This window comes from Thalassophryne amazonica, chromosome 9, assembly GCF_902500255.1.
Source record: "Thalassophryne amazonica chromosome 9, fThaAma1.1, whole genome shotgun sequence".
NCBI lineage: Eukaryota > Metazoa > Chordata > Actinopteri > Batrachoidiformes > Batrachoididae > Thalassophryne > Thalassophryne amazonica.
Window position 1 is genome coordinate 94,191,355 of NC_047111.1, and position 18,086 is coordinate 94,209,440.

General features: G+C 39.9%; 1 protein-coding gene across 4 annotated transcripts in view; it reads left to right on the top strand.

Moving 5' to 3' along the window:
- The window catches only part of LOC117517671 (roundabout homolog 1-like), a 375,114-nt gene extending 372,767 nt beyond the window's left edge, over window positions 1-2,347 (top strand). For all 4 annotated transcript variants that reach the window (XM_034178786.1, XM_034178787.1, XM_034178788.1 and 1 more), the window contains one exon: window positions 2,258-2,347. The gene's annotated coding sequence lies outside the window, so the exon portion shown is untranslated. The remainder of the gene's footprint in view (window positions 1-2,257) is intronic.
- The last annotated feature ends 15,739 nt before the right edge of the window (window positions 2,348-18,086 follow it).

The window sequence follows — 18,086 nt, forward strand, 5'->3', positions numbered from 1 at the left end:
AACAGGCTGTGGAGCAGCACAGGTAACACACGACAACAGTGCTAAAAAATAAAATAAAAATCCACTGGACAGGCTGTGGAGCAGCACAGGTAACACACGACAACAGCGCTAAAATAAAATAAAAATCCACTAGGCAGGCTGTGGAGCAGCACAGGTAACACACGACAACAGTGCTAAAATAAAATAAAAATCCACTAGGCAGGCTGTGGAGCAGCACAGGTAACGCACGACAACAGCGCTAAAATAAAATAAAAATCCACTAGACAGGCTGTGGAGCAGCACGACAACAGTGCTAAAAAATAAAATAAAAATAAAAACGAAAGCGTTAGCAAGCTAGTTAGCTTGCCAACGCTGATGAAAGTTAGCTGATAAAAGTGCTCCGTCGCGATGTTTCGACCGTTAGAGGTCTTCTTTAGGCGTTGGAGCACGGTGAAAAAGTAAAAAAAAAAAAGTAAAAAGTAAAAAAGTCTTGAAAAAGACTGTTAATTCAAAGAACTCAAACAGCTCAGTTCAAACAGCTAACAGATACAGCAGAACACCGCTGTGCTCCGGAACCGGACTAATCTAAACAAATAATTAAAAAAACAACAACAACAACAAAAAAAGGCAGGATATTCACCAGCGTTGTGGTGCACTGATGTGATATGTCTTTTCATTTATTTCCACGTGAGGACAGCAAGCTGACGTCCGTGCCTCACGGTAACATTATGCGAGATCATATCTTACAAACCACGACAGGTGTTGTCCGGCTGTGACTTGCGAGCACAGATATCTGAACAGCTGTAGGTCACAGGGCCACGCCACCTTTGTCTGCAAACATCATCAGCTCACAGAAAAATTATGTATTATTATTTTTTGTCCTGCATCTGTCTGATGTCCATGTCTTTATTGTAACACCTTGCATGCACGGTCAGGTCCAGCTAACAGTCGGTGGTCAGCTGATATGTGCCTTCTTTCCTAGCAAAGTGTATGGGCAATGTGATCACACATGAATGAGTTCACGCCTTTACCCTTATTTGTTTTATTTTATCTCCACTCTTTCTGTCTGTCATGTAAACTACAATTTACGTGGTGGAATTTACGGACGGCTCATTAATTTTTCACCATGCTGAGCACTCAGACGCTGGCTGGTCCTCATGTGATCGTGTCTGTATGACATTATCAGCATATCATAGGGCATGAGCACCCACCCACACATGTGCATTACGTGTTGACCAGCTGTGTTGCAGTGCACAGCGGTCAGCTGTCCCAGCAGCACACTGTGCTGGACTTTGGGACCCTCAGCCACAGCTGACAATGTAGGATTCATGGTGTGTGTATGTGTGTGTGTGTTGGGGGGGGCACACACTACAAGCCATGTGTGTTGGGGTGGCAACGACGATGACGACACACTCTACAAGCCATCTGTGTGTGTGTGTGTGTGTTTGTGGGGTTCTGCACAGTCACAACCATGTGTTGCTAGGTTACGCCACACTCGTGTTGCATTTACACACTTTTCACAGACAGCTCGAATGTGGTCACCTGCTCTCTACTCTCATGCTTGGAACTTGAATAGCCCCACCTTTTCTGTGTCCAGTGAGAGGTGTTGGATGTTCGTGTGTGTCACCTGGAATTAGCTGACTCCTGCCGAGAGAGGGGTGGAATGGGCACTCGCAGGGCACTCGCTGTCTTTCAGCCGCTGATGTGCGTGAATAGTTGTGGTGACAGCTGTACGAGGCGTTTGAGGCAGCTCCGATTTTTCACGAGCACATGCAATTCCTCCTTCGTGCACTAGTCAGCTTCAATCGTGTTATGTGTGAAGGGGCCTTTACAGTGGTTTTGCCTTTTCTGGCAGTCCTCTTCATGTTTCCTCTTCAGGTGTTGGTGCATAGCGCTAGTGCTGCTGTGGTTGGCCATTTAACATTTGCACAATGTACAAAACATGTTTTTGTTTGGCGCAAATTTGAAAAAATCCCTTACTTACTAAGAAACTAGACCTGATCAGTGACTGGGACAAAAAATCTCTCATGTCACCCACATACGTAGCAATCACATTGTGGTAATTACTGGAATAACATTTTCATTTGAATTGAAGCATTAAAGGAAATAAAAAAAGATACATTCATTAAAATTAAAATACAAAAAAAAAAAAACTTTTGGTGTTGATGCATTTTCAGGTTTGATGTAATCATGTGCCTTGACTAATAGCGGCAGCCCTAAATGTGGAAAAGTATTTATTTAACACCAACATTTTAATATAACTATTTTGTGTTTACAGTTTCCGAAAAGCTGAGAAGCACCACTGAATAAACATGCAGTTGCTTCAAGCAAAGGATCACAAACCTGAGGATGTGGAGGAAACTACACACACACACACACACACACACACACACACACACACACACACACACACACACACACACACACACACACACACACACACACACACACACACACACACACACACAAAACCCTGCACAATTCCTGCTATTGTTTTGTACTTCAAATTTCTCTTTAGATGTTAGTAAAAAAGAAAACAAGACATAAAGCGTTGAGCACAGTTTGATGCACTGTTTATTGTTTACTTTTGTTGGGTGCCGCGTGTGACTGAAATGGTCGCTCACGCCGTAAAATAAGATGAATGCACATTTGATGGCGGTTGTGTCTACATAGTATTTCCAATGATGATTGCTTCATGTGATCCATGCTGTGGTATTTTACTGTAATTGATATTTACTTATTACTCGCCATTTTGTAAATTGTTTACTGCCACAGAAGTGCTTCAAATTCAAATTTTATATAACAGTGTTAATGTTTTATAAGTGATGTACATCTTGTCTTTGTATTATTTGTTCTGCGTTGGTTAAAAAAGCACAATCACCTAATTTTATTCAAGGTCATTATTGTATAATATGAATTCCAGTCTTGTTAATTATGTCATACTGAGAAAGGGATTGCTGATTGTGATTGTGTATTCAGCCGTGAACTGCTTTCATGAGATTTGACAAACCTGTTGTGTGTACTGAGAGTGTTGCATGTGTCCTCACCTGTAGAAGGTTTTTTCTCAACATCTCGACTACTTCATCCCACCTTCGGGACATATGAAAATCTCCTCATGGATGGGTTCCATTTATAATTTCTTTCCACTGATTCCATTTCATTTAAACCTTTACGGTTTTGTAACGTATGGAAATGGACTGAACAATAAGCGTAGTTGTCGAAAATTCAATTATTAATGATTTTCTGACTTAAGAGTGTCATCCCATAGTTACATCTAGATTATGACTTTCACATGATGAGCATAGTAATGTTAAAGGTGTAGTCCCTTTCAATTTCTCACAAAGAACAACATTTACTCTGTGTTGAAATGTAGTTCTTATAAAGTATTTTTATTTGTGCGATATTTTGAAAATTCACAGCTAATTTTGTTGCTAGGAAAGTATTTATTTTGGGGAGCATTCCATATCAAGTGTGAATGCCATATTTTCCAGACTACAAGTTGCATCTTTTTTTCTGTATTATCAGGTATTTAATTTAAGATTTTTGTGCAATGTTGTAGTGTACTTTTATAATGACCATTTATGCTTTTATGCTTAGAGTTTATTTTTTTGAGAGCTTGGATTCCTGGGAAAAACCCACAAATTATTATTATTATTAAATGTGTGGTTTTTCAGTATATAAGTCTCAAGAGAGTATAGTTCACAGGACCTCCAAAACTCATAAAACAAACAAAAAACTACTTATACTCTGGAAAATACAGTATTAAGCTGTGTGATATTGCAGAAAGTATGAAGGAGGAAATGCATGTGCATATGTGCAAGGTTAGAAGTTTTGCATTCAGTGGATATATGGAACTAGGAATGTCTGACTTAAAATGAGGAAAAATTCTACTACTTATAACTATTTGATACGTTTTGGTGTATATCAGCAAACCATCTAAAATCATTGTAACTAACTAATGTTTGTATTGACAACTGAATGCAGACCACCAGTTTGGAAACTCATTTTACCAGTGTGATAGAGCTTCTGTCCATCCATCCATTACCTGCTTACTCCAATTAAAGTTCACACGGGGGTGAGCTGGAGCCTATACCAGCAGTTATAGAGCGAGAAGCCCTGGACAGTCTATCACAGGGCCACATGTAGAAAAACAAACACAGTCACTACACTCATTTCAAAGTTTCCAGTTCACCTAACCTGCATGCAGTGGTGGGCACAGGTCTGCTAATCCGCTAACCGCTACTTATCAAAGCTAATGTTTTCGTTATTGGATTAGCTTTTCAGATAACTTTGAAAACCATCAGTGGACCAATTAGCATCCGATAAATTTAGGTCCGATAATTTAGGTCTGATAATTTTTGCATGCATATGGAATAAAGCTTAACAGTTAAAAACATTTGTGAAGTCTGAAGTAAAAGATTTTAGTGCCTACTTTTTAAATGTTTCCTAGCAGACAGACAGCTCTATCCTCTGCAGGCAGAGGAGAGCTGGTTACAGGAGAGAAAGGGTGATATTTTCACTTTATAAAACCCAGACATGGCATTATTTTAAATAACTTGTCTGGAATTAGTTTGGTTAAAATTTTAACCATAAGTTAAAACTGTATGTCTGTTGATGACTTGCGTGATATGCCGGCAAGTCATTATGGTGTGAAGAGAACTTGTCTTTATTTTTCCTCCTCCTCCTCTGTCAATAGGTCTCTTTTGCTGAGAGAAAACTAATCTGACACAGAAGCGCTGGCTCATTGTTGTGTCAGTAGCTGCTAGTGTATACTGAAGTCAATACTGAAAGTTATCGGTTTAGCTTTTATCTGTAACTTCCGCTAGACTTTTTAGGGGTTTATCTGTGTAGGTTTATAAAAGATAGCTTTTCAGTAGCGGATTAACTGTTATCGAAGCTAACTTTTTGGTTAGCTGTGCCCACCACTACCTGCATGGCTTTGGATGTGGGGGGAAGCCGGAACACCTGGAGGGAACCTACACAAACATGGGGAGAACATGTAAACTCCACACAGAAAGGACCAGGCAGGAAGCAAACCAACAACCTCCTTCCTGTGAGGCAATACTTCTAACCGCTAAACCGCCATTCTGGCGTGATACAGCATCTTGCTGTTATATTTTAACCCACATGGGTCAAGAAAGAAAGGAAACTTTTTTCATATTGGTGACATAAGATTGTGAATCCTGTTGAATGCTAAAAAAAAAAAAACTAAATTACACTGAAAAAAACAACTTAAAAAAGCGTTACAATTGGTAAAACCTGAATGAATTAAGTTGTTTGAACTTATGTTTGCAAGTTAGAGTTGATCTAGAGTTGCTATAACTTACAACCCTAAGTTCAAACAACTCAATTCATTCAGGTTTTACCAATTGTAATGCTTTTTAAAGTTGGTTCAACTATTCTTTTTTTTCAGTATATTGTGGTGCCAAAGAAAATCATTTTAAGATGTAAATGGAAAATAAATAAATAAAAAAGGGACTACACATTTAAAGCTACAATGTATTGGATTCAGGGGCACTTATTAGCATTAACGTAGTACAGCATGTATAACCATCTCTTCATCAGTGTATAATTACCTATGAATCTGTTTTTTCATAAGCTTAGAATCAACCCTTCATACCTACATTGGAGCGGACCCCTGATGGAGGCTACAATGTTGCACAGTCATGTTGGTACAGTAGCTAAATGTAATTTGCAACCTCACCAGTAGTTGACACTAAATCCTACACACTGTAGCTTTAAGTTCAGTAACACTACAGAAAATTAACATTTAGTGCCGTATTGTCCAGTCCTTTTCTGTGCCTTATATATGGAAAAGGTATGTCAATTTAACTACTTTGTTTGAATAAATATTGCTGCTCCTGAAACAACAACAAACCCTTTTGTGTGTCCTCGTCTTTCTGTAGTTAAATTTTTGAGTGTTCAACATATGCAACTCTACGTGAAGCACAATTAAGTTAATTGTCCAATAATACAGAAAAGTAAAATGGGTATTAATAGTCCTGAAGACAGTTTCTGATTCTGTCCTGCATTATATATAATACCTTTTCAAAGTTACTTTTTTCCTATTTTGGTTCCTTCTTTCCAGCTTTCACTTTATTTCAGCGATTGGCTTTCAGTCCGTCTCTACCAGAGCGGCTCTGAGGTTGTGAGGTTGCGAGGTGAGGTGGGTGAGGAAGATGATGCACCACGCTGAATAAAGGAGACCCATGAGGACGCCATGAGACATGTTGTTTAATTAACCTCACTTATGAACCTTCATCAACAGGAGCAGATGTGCACTGCGAGCAGGAAAGTACTGCGGAGCCGTACACAGATGTCTCTCATTGCATGTGTGCGAGTGTCAGCTTGACTCACGTGGTAAAAGATGTGTCATCCACAAATAATTGCAGTCATCTTTTAATTATACAGAGCTCATTTTGTCTGAGTAGCACTGTATACCCTGAGCTAACTCCATGACGTGGTGGTAATTGGTGTGAAGAGACTTTGTAACCTTTGAGTTCATGTTGCTGTTGCGATGTTAAAGAGCACGCTTCAATTAGATATCACCCGCATCTGACTGCTATTAAAACAAGCTTGCTTATTGAATTACTGGAAGAAGGAGTTGGGCCAGTATCCCAGTAAAGTTTGTGAGTGTTCCATGATGCATAACACAAAATAGTTGATGCACATCCAAAATGTCCTTGTAACTGTCTGACCTTAACCTAATTGCTTTTCAAATGGCTGACGCAAAAAATGTCCTTGTATTTGGTCAAACTTTCTGATCTTTTTACAACTGTCTAATTGATAAAACCATCTGATCTTTTGATAGATGTTTAATTGATAAAATCAATCAGCGTGATGGAACACTCTTTTGTTGTTACACTACATTACAGACATAAACACACACTATAAGATTTTTACATAACAACCATGAATGCAACATGACCAGACGCCCACCTAGTTTCACCTCACTTTGCAGCCCATCGCACACAGACACTGATTCAAGCCAGGTTAAGGACTGCCCATATGGGGGTGGCTTAGACTGAAGGAAGAAAAAGTAGCGTAGAGAGGAAATCTGGGTTCTTTGTCCCAGGTGTTTGCATGTGACCTGGTGAAAAGATCCCAGCGCTGAGACTGTTTCTCTGTGTCAGTGTAACAACTCTTTACAATACAATATCTAAACTTCCATTTCCTGTCCAGTTCTTTGAAGATCACTCACTGTGATAAAAGAACCTAACAAGTTCCTTTGGTTTCCTCTCCAGAATCATGAGGCCACCATGAACATATTGCAGAATAATGACATGTTTTCCCTCATTTGCTCAACAAAGTTGGTGGGGGATTATGTTTTTGCCCCCCTCCTCTGGACATCCATCTGTAAACATTTTAATTTCCGCTAAATAACTAAAGAATGTCTTGTTTAATCCCCCCCTCCCCCCCCAAAAAAAAAATCCTTAGTGGTGTATTGGGGGAGGCTAGAAGGAGGCTTATTTTGAAAATGACCATCGTTCATTATCCAATACATCTGCTATGGAGATGGAGGCCATCTTGATTTCCCTTTCTGAGCAACTAAAAATCACCTTGTCCAATCAAAACATCTTATTGGTGGTGAATTGGGGGAAGGGAATCGTCTGTTATCAATATGGCCACGATGGAAATCATCTTGCTTTTCCTTGCTGCCCAGTTCCTGCCGAGTCAAGGACTTTGCTGCCTGGTGGCACACAAACCATCTTCCAACACCTCAAACACAAAGGAGCTGGTCATTGACTTTGAGAAGTCCAGATCAAGACTGACCAGTTCTGATCGAGGGGCTGAAGGCTGTGGATTCCTACATGCATCTTGACTGAGGATGGACAGCAAACTGGAGTGGACAACCCACACCAACCACCTGTACAGGAAGTGACAGAGCAGGCTGTACCTTCTGAGGAGGCTGTGGTCCTTTAACATCTGCAGGATACTCCTGTGGATGTTCTACCAGCCCGTAGCCTTCTTTTACACCGTGGTGTGCGGGGAGCACATCCAAGAAGGACCCATACAGACTGGAGAAACTGATCAAGCGGGCTGGCTCTGTGGTTGAGATATGAAATATACTTTATTGATCTCACGGTGGAGAAATTATGTTTATACTCCAGTTACCTCAGACAGCAATGAGTCCACAATTATTACTTGTTTACCGTAATAATGGCACACATCAGAATTAAAGACAGCACATACACATTTGACATTGTTTATGTGCACTAAGTTTGAAGAAGTCCGTTGTCCGAATTGAGACAAGTGGGTGAAGGCCACGCAGCAACCCTGAGATGCGCCGCCATCAGCTTGGGGGAGGAGTGGGGGCTGCAGCTAAAACTGCACCGCCCCCGCAGAAGGGGAGAGGAGTGACATGAGCAGACGCCGGAGTGGGAAGTGTTGATGGGGGATAGGAGGGGGGTGGGGGGAGGGAGTGGAGCATGCTTCAGTCCTGTGAAATGCAGTTTATTGTCTTTGTGAGCTGAGATAAGAAACAGCCAAATGATCCCCAGGCTGAAGAAATTCCTCTAGAAGGAAAACAGAGGGGCAATTTGACCTTCAGTCTTGATAAGCCTGTAGTGTTATGGTTTGAGCAGTGAAAAACACTTTTAACAGTTCCACTTGAACAACCAAATACCAATTATCATTTAAGAATATTCCCACTTATGAATTAAGAATATTCCCCAGCCTCCGAAATCTTCATCTTCATCTGCAAGGCGCACATCTGCTCCAAGATGTCATCCAATTTGCGCCTGAGTTCAAGAGTCATCGCAGTCTGAGAATGCACTGCCTTGTTCACCTCGTTAATCATGACCGACAAGCGAGGGACGGTGGTTCTTGATGCCGCCGTCTTGCCAATTTTCCGGTAGATCAGGGCAGCACATAAGCCAAAAAGTACCAGCCCTGCTACCATGAGACCAAAAAATGAATAAACCCTCGACGTCCTCAACGGAGAAAGGTGCCAAGCATGTCACACGCCAGGAACTCCAGGAGTTGAGAACATAGCCCGCAGGATGCGATCCATCTGGGCAGGTAGGATCCCCGGTCCTGACTTTCTTGTAGAAAAAATGGTGTCAATAGCATTGAGAGACCTTCTGATCAATTCCATGGTTAATCCAGTAGTAGTCCAATAGATCCAGAATCCAGAATCCAATATAATTTGAGGAATTCACAGTCTGGTGAAGTAGGGACTTGAAGGTTAAAGCAGAGAACAGAGATAAGGGAGAGTGGAGGAGATGCGACCGCCCTCGTCGGAGTCCCAAGCTGGCATGAAGCTGGACTCTCTGGTGAGGGTGGCAGAGAAAAGAACACTGGACAAACTACTGGACATTATGGACGATGCCAGTCATCCTCTGCACACCATCATCAGCAACCAGAGGAGCTTCTTCAGCCACAGACTGCTCCTTCCCAATTGCAGGACCAACAGACTGAAAAACTCCTCACTCAGGAGGAGGAGGAGTAACAGGAAGACAGACGTCAGGAATGAGAGGAACAGTAGAAGCAAGTAAACCAGTATTGATCAGTATGTCTGGTATTTATATTGTATATTTATATTTATATTTGCAAACTGTTTTTCACCTTTGATGGTCTGTGTGCTTCTTACCCTCTGTGCTGCTATACAATACTGCTGGGAACCGCAATTTTCCTGAGGGAGTCTTCCCAAGGGATCAATAAAGTTCTATTTAATCTAATCTAACCTAGTCTTTCTGTGCAATAAGCAAAGAACGCTTTCTCTGATTGAAACCATTCGTATATTGGGGGAGGTTAGAGGAAGTATCCTTTTGAAAATAGGGTCAGTGCACCACATATCAAATGTAAAGCAGCAATCTTTCACAACCCAAATACACCATATACCATCTTCAAACTTACAGTCTTTCACTATACAAATATTTTCCAGATTTCATTATCACCTGCGCCGACTTAAAATACAAGTTGGAGCATGTTCTTTGCTTTGTGCTTGTCATTGATTGGGCATCTCACATGCTTCTGTACTGAATAAGTGATTTTCAGTTCACGCAGTTTCCAGTTAATGACCCACCACATGACCAATAAAGGTTATGAATATCACTAGAGGTAGTTGTACTTGATTGTAAAGGATCTGATTTGTCCTAAACTACACACTTGAAAGAAAGAATGAACAGTCTGTGGACTTGTTTCTGAAAATACTACATTTCTACCATATTTTCCCATTTAATGCAGATGCTCACAGTTCTTTACAATGCTGCCTCATATTCACCCACCCACCCACTAGAGGTAGTATCTCACTGGGGTGTGACAGCCTGCGAATGGAATCCACGAGGAAATTTGTGCAGTTTGGTATGAGATTTGCAGCCTCAGTTGCGGGGCAGCGCACACGCACCACTTGATTTTTGGTCAATCCAAAAATTTGCTGCGACAAACTCCATCACCAAATGGTCAGTACCCCCTCACCAAGTAGGCTCTGCGACTCAAAACGTGCACAACATAAGACAGCTTGTGAGGGGTTGACACACACTTTTCATTTTATGTGACTGGAGATGAACAGAGCTTCTGGAAGTGACTGAACACTTCAGCAGCCTCCAGCCAGCCCTCTCTGCAGCCAGCTGACACCCACCCAATATGCGCAAGCATGAGCGGGCTGGAGGCGTCCTGTCCAGCCATGGGTGAGCTGCTGGACAGGACGCCTGGATTACCATGTTTACCTATTTTTATTTATTTTTCTGAGGACAGAAGTAGAAATTAAATTTAATGCTGTTGGCCAGTGGCCACTGCCCCAGTCTGAGCCACAGCGGGTTTATTTATTTATTTTTCTGAAGACTGCAGTCTAATGCTGCCGGCCGACCACAGCCCTTATGCACACAAGCAGGAACAGCAGACTTCACCCGTGTAGAGAACGTGGACAAGGCAATCCGGATTTATTGCTTTTAGTTTCATTGTCTGTGAGGACATCAATGGAACTTGAGAGACGCAGCTCAGTGGACATCATTTTGTACGTCTGTATGTGGTTGTTCAGACTTTCCTTTTTGAAAATGATTTATTATTTATAGTGCTTTGTCTGCCTGAATTCGGGGGAATCTCCACACCCTCTTTCACATAGTAATAGTGTAATAGTCTACATTTATCCTGAGCACTGTGTGCACAGACGTGTCATCATCCTTGTACAAAATCCTTGTACCTGCAAGACTGCATAGTGCCATATCAGTGGCTCTCACATGTTATGTGGCCAGATTGCTCAAGATTTTTGGTTATATTCTCACCACCACTCAGGACGACATTGAAGGGACCATTCAGTGAGATTCCACATGAGAAAATTATTGCCTTTTGGATTTTCTGTCTCCACCTCCTCTCCACCAGTTGCATGTCAATGAGATACTCACCTAATCCAAGGCACTCAGGTGTACGCTGGATTAAGGACCTTGCCAAAGGGACCTTATTAATTTTCCCTTCTGCCAAGGAATCAAACTGAGGATGCCCTAGTCACTAGCCAATCTCTCTGAAATTGAGATCGGACATTACCAAATCCTCTGCTGGAGATCACCTGTCTGGCAGGTTTTCCAGTCCTCCCTGCTCCAAGCACTGCTAATTAACAGTCAGTTGTGCTCAGCCAATCAAGAGCTTGGAAAAATTAGACTTGATATTAAAAGTCTAACCATTGCAAGCTGTTTATTCCCTCTTTGGCAGTAAGTTGTGCTCATTTTCAGTTCACCTAGTCAAGTTAAAATTCAAGAGCAATGAAAAATTGTTGATCAGACCACTCACTGTATGTGTATGCTGTTCAAAAGGAATGCTTATGTTGCCTAGCAACAGAGTGGGCAATCAGAAAAGATGCTGAAAACAGCCACCAAATGCAGTTATTCCTTCCTTTATTTGATTACAACCACTGTGGTTGACCTGTTGTGCATATCATCGCTGCACAATGTGAAATTGCTAAACATATCTCTTGCACTGATCCCCATAATAACCCCTCAATGGATGTAGTATGAATGGACAAGAGAACCACATTCTAAAAACATTATTTCTAAATCATCAAAACCACTTAATTTTTTTTATGTAAGTTCACACAATAATTACAGCCAGTCACATTCATTGTTGAAACTACAATGATTAAATGAAACACAAAATTGCAATTTTACATTTTCTGTGTACAGATGATTCTGTGGATTTTCATTATTGTTGCTGTGAAAATGGGCTGCAGTTATGAAATTTGTCAGTTTCTGTGCGATGGATAAAGTATTTTTTTTTTAACAGTTTGTGTTGTGTGTCTAATGTCCCGTGTAGCTGTATATCTGTCAACAGCTGTGACCCTCTGTACTCTTTATTTATTGGTCCAATCACCACTTCATGCTTGAGTGATATTACTGGTATGACTAATGGGGTTGAATAATATGAACTCAAGCAGTTGACGTTAATGTCCACTCCAATCAATATCTGCGACTCGCCGATCAGAGAATCAACTGGCAGAATCGGGGACTCTGCCAGTAGAGACACAGATTCTACCAAGCCATTCATTATCATGGCAAGGTCATACAGTTGTATGTAAAAGTTTGGGCACCCCTGATAATTTCCATGCTTTTCCTTTAGAAATCATTGGTTGCTTGGATCACCAATTTCAGTTAAATATATCATATATTTCTCAGATTATCTTTTTAGATAACTTTAAAAACCATTATCGGACTAATTATCTTGCAATAACGGTTAGTCCGATAATTTTTAGACCAACGTGGTAAACAAAGCTGAACAGCTACAAATGTTTGTAAAAATTTAAAATCAGGTGAGCACCTACCTATTAAATGTTTTGTAGCAGATGTGTAGTTCTACCCTCTGCAAACAGAGGTGAGCTGCTTCTAGAAGAAACAGCTTTACCCTCTGCAGGCAAAAGAGAACTATTCACGCAAAAAAAAAAAACTCATTTCTTTTAGCCCCATACTGTTATGTGGGCAATATCACCCAAGTCATCCAGAGGCATACATTTTTAACTTATGGTTCAAATTTTAACACAGTTTAACACAGTTATTTAAAATTACTGTCACATCTGAAGTTTTATAAAGGGGATATATCAGATATATGTTTTAGTTTTAAAGTAATGCACAGATTTTTATGGTTTTAGTGCTGTGCCCATTGCATTATGGGTATGAAAGGGTAATCTCAGTACATTCAGGACATAATAAATGCATTTCAGACACTCTGATCAGGCTCCATGGACAACAGCATTAAATTCTAGTGCCTAAAACTCTTGTTAATATATTCTCTGGGTTTACAGACGTTTCTGTGTAGGCTCTCAGTTGTTACAGACATTGTTATTGTACAGATGTTGTTATTGTGTTTGCATTTATTAATTTCCACGCATCTTAAATGTAGCAGACACAGATTATCTGGAATTTTATTTTGGCAAGTTCTTCGGTCTCTACTGCCATCTACTGGCCAGTAGTGTTTATGGTAGTATTCAAACTGAAGCTGGGCTGATATTTTCAATCACAGTACTCGGTTACAGCTCAAACTGTACCACAGAACCGCATGGTGTAAAAGTTCAGAGCACACGATTTATGTTCTCACACACACTGTACGTTCAAAAACCACGTCGGACTCGTGTTTCCAGAAGCAAAACGTAAACAGAAGCTTTTTTTTCTAATTTAATTTACATTTCTTATTTTTTCCAAAAGCTCTCGATGGGAGACATCAAAGTTTAAAAAAAAAAAATACAAGACAGGTCTGCAGTGGTTGCACATGGACAGTGCGAGAGGTTGGATGCTTGTAGCTCTTCAGCAGCGGGATACCCTCACGACGGCCGACCAGAATATCAAACAGGTTTGATTTTCATCTGACCATACGATCGCCGATCAGGAGGTGATCGTGAGAGGTTAAACACAGCTCGTTACTCCATGTATACTAAACAATGCAGGATGCGCGATTAACCTGAAACTCAGTGCGATCCAAAATATTCTCACACAAATGAAAAATCAGCTGAAAAATGGTCAAAACCCACACAGTGTAAACCCAGCTTAAGTACTGAACATCTGGCACCAGTAGATCATGGCAGTGTTCTATTTATTTTTGACACCGGTTATATCAGACGGTTATCTAATTACAACTTGTTTTTATTTTTTTGAAAATGCCTGTTTTTACAAATAAAAAAAATGGAATATTTTACAAAAGCACATTTATCTGTAAACACCAACACAGGACACACGTCACATTAACGTGTTGGTTTACATAATTAATGACTCAACCAATCAGTGTTAGCGGAGGCACATTTTACCCAGAATCCTTTGTGATCTGTCTGTGTTTTTACAAAAACTTCAGAATTGAATGAATGAATGAGTTTATTTGGCACACAATTCAACAACAAAAACAAAAAACTCATAACAAAGCAACTTTACAAAGGTCCTGCGTAGCCGAAAGGGTAATGGCAGAAGAGCAAAATCTTATAAATACCCACCCCTTATACTAAAAATAAGAATATATATACACAAACAAAATTTCATAAATACATATCTACACAATCACATACATATATATACATACATATATACATACACACACACACACATATATATATGTATATATACACACACATACATACACAGATATAGACACGTATACATACCTACATGTGCAAACTCACACACAATGACAATACCAAAAAGAAAAACGTGCCAAGTTGTCAATGAACTCACATTTACAAAATACAGTCAGACAACACTGGCACACAGCACACAAACTGGAAAGTAATAACAAATCAATAGACCTTACGTCTTCAACTATAGCACCGCAATTTATTATTCTTGTAATGTCTTTTTAAAGCCTACTAATGTACCAATTACTTTAATGTTGTCGGGACAGTTGTTCCAGATGTTAACACCTTGACAGATACACAATGACTTTTGGCAGTAGTTGGATCCTTGATTTCTCAAAAATAAAATTCCTCTCAAACTATAACTGGAGTCCCTCAGTTTAAACAGATCCTGGACATGTTGTGCAGCAGTTTATTTTTAACTTTATACATAATTTGTATTGTAATGTAATGAACCAAGTCCAAAATTTTAGAATATTTAAATAGGCAAACAATGGATTCGTTGGCTCGCAATGTGATTTGTTACAAATAATTCTTACAGCTTTCTTTTGCAACAAAAATATTGGATTAGTATTAGTTTTATATGTATTTCCCCATACCTCAATACAGTAGGTCATGGTATGGAACGAGCAATGAATGATATAAAATAGTTAATGAGTATTGGGAAATTAAATTTTGTGCTTTATGCAGAATTGCAATGGCTTTTGACATTTTGGATTTAACAAAATTAATATGCGTCTTCCAGCTCAGTTTATCATCACTAACAACACCAAGAAATTTTGTATCAGTTACAGTTTCAGTGTCAATATCATTTAATATACATTTCTGCAGGAAACTCCTGGACTTGTTTCCAATATAAATACACTTGTCTTATCAAAGTGGAGTGATAATTTGTTTGAATCAAACCATTGTTTAACTTCTGTAGTTCCTTCCCCATCATGTCCAAGGTGGAATTAGTGCATTATTCAACATTAAAAGATATATGTTGTTTTTTTTTAACTTGTACAACTGACAGAATTGACATTAATGGAGTTATTCTATCAGTATTCATTTTATTTATACACCAAACCATAACTCAGCATTGCTTATTTTCCAAGACCTCCACCTGACGGCAGCATTGTGACTGAGTAGAGTTGAGCTTTGTGGCTCCTCTCAGCTTGCTTCTGTGCTGGATGCCATGTAGTAAACTGGAACTTCCAACAGGGTACTTCCAGCAGGGTGCAAGATGTTCAAAGACAGGAGTGCTGGCTCATTGTTTGGGTCTGTTGTTGCTTCTTATGCTACCAAAAGTGATCGTGGTGTTAAAACTCAAGTCAGCTTGTTAGAGTGCAAGTGTACCAGAGACAATACTGGAAGTTATCGGTTATCTGTAACTTCTGATACATTTTTTGGTGGTTTATCGTTTTATCTTTATCAAAGATATGTTTTCAGTTATCTGATATCTATTATTGAAGTTAAGTTTTTGGTTATCTGTGCCCACCACTGCATATAACAGACAAACACAGTGATATTTGAGAAGTGAAATGAAGTTTATAGGATTTACAGAAACTGTGTAATATTCTTTAAACAAAATTAGGCAGGTGCCTAAATTTGGGCACCCCAACAGAAAAACATACATCAGTATTAGTAGATCCTCCTTTTGCAGGAATAACAGCCTCTAAATGCTTCCTATAGCTTCCAGTGAGAGTCTGGATTCTGGTTGAAGGTATTTAGGACCATTCCTCTTTACAAACATCTCAGGTTTGTTGGTTTCCAAGCATTGACAGCCTGCTTAAAATCACACCACAGATTTTCATAATATTCAGGTCTGGGGACTGAGATGGCCATTCCAGAACATTGTACTTGCTCCTCTGCATGCCTTAGTAGATTTTTGAGCAGTGTCTCTACTATATATTGTCAGATCCCGTTATTATTTTTTTTTTGATACACGCGGCACACGCTCACCCTCAGATGAGGTGTGTTGTGTACTAAAAACCAGCTCTCCGTCTCTGGGGTCCGACCTTCCTGTCTCCCACGGGTATTACCCGGCAGGGCTGCACAAAGGCTGTTCAAGCTGGTGGCGAGGAGATTCGTCTAGCCGCTCACTGCCTCCATCCGGACGTCCACCCCGCTGACGCTGATCTCGCACCCCGGTCGAATAGCCTTCTCTGGAACCAGGATACGAGCCGGCCACGCCCGTTAACGGCAGCTCTCCTCTTATGGATCAGGGCTCTTGGAATGTTGCTAGATTTTGAATTTAGTGACTCGTACAGCGAGTCCCCAGGATGCGTTAATTTCATTAAAAACCAGACTAACCTTTTAGAGCACCTTTGATGTTATACACCCAATAAACTTTAACTTTTACACCTTAAGAAGCATCAATAATCCAATGTCCGAGCCTTAACACTTTAACTGCATGCTTGGAAATTTATTGCAGGTTTTGCAAGTGCCGACAACATAATCAAAATAGGTTATATGATGATAATTTCACAACAGTAATTCAAGTATAATCAGAATATTGATTGGCAGAGATTTTTGTTTCTAATTCAATAATGCTGTCTGATCTTACTTTGACTGGACTGGATTAACTTCTTAACAATTTTTCTAGGAGTGAGGGAAGGAGGTTTTTGATGTTAAAATCCCCAGTTCGATGAACTCGATTTCCTCTTCATCAGCTATTAGTTGTTAGCTGACCACGATCCTTGTGTGATGTTGTAATCCATCAGGAAATTAATCCACATAAGAGTTTATTCCTTCTTCAATCAACCAAAAGTTGATCTAATCCATTCTGGTAGGATGTGATGTTCCTTGAGAGAGAAAACGTTGAAACTTCCTCACTCAGACTTTAAGCCAGTGATTATTCTCCAATGCTCTGCTACTCCGTGACTGGACGGCCTGAGTGGGAGTTGAAAACTCTCTCAAATGATCTCTTATGGCTCCAATCCTCTCACTCCACGATTCCAATTGCTGCTCACAAGATGGTCAAGTCTTGTGATCTCCTCGTAGCAGGGGAGAAGTGACAACAGCACCTCTCCCTGGAAGAATAACCCCGTTTCCTGCTGTTTTACAGTTTATATATGAGCTTGATTCTTTGTATTTAGATGAGCTTGGTTACCATGGGGACGCTGGTGACTCAAACCTCCCCCCTTCTCCTTCCCTTACTGGAAGCCATCTGCGGCCCTTTGCCAGTAACTTATTTCTTAAGTTCCTCTTTTCTGTTAACACTTCAGCTTTTCTGAGAATTCGTTTTTCTAAATCATGTCTTTAGAATCACATCAATCATATTCAATCATTGCATTACAGCTCTCTTTCACATAAAAACAATTCATATGATCATATACAACATTTTCATTCCTTATTATTAATTTTCATATTTTACCACATCTTAATCATTTGATCAGTTGTTTATCATCAGCTTCTCTTGCTCTGCTTGCGACATCACTAACTTCCTCTTTCTTTCTAACTGCACTCTTTATCAAACCAACTTCTTCACTTCCTCTTCTGACTCTGCACTTTTTATGAAAAACAACTCATATAATCATTCATTTCACTTATTTGTAACATACTTTTTCTAATCAATTCTTAATTT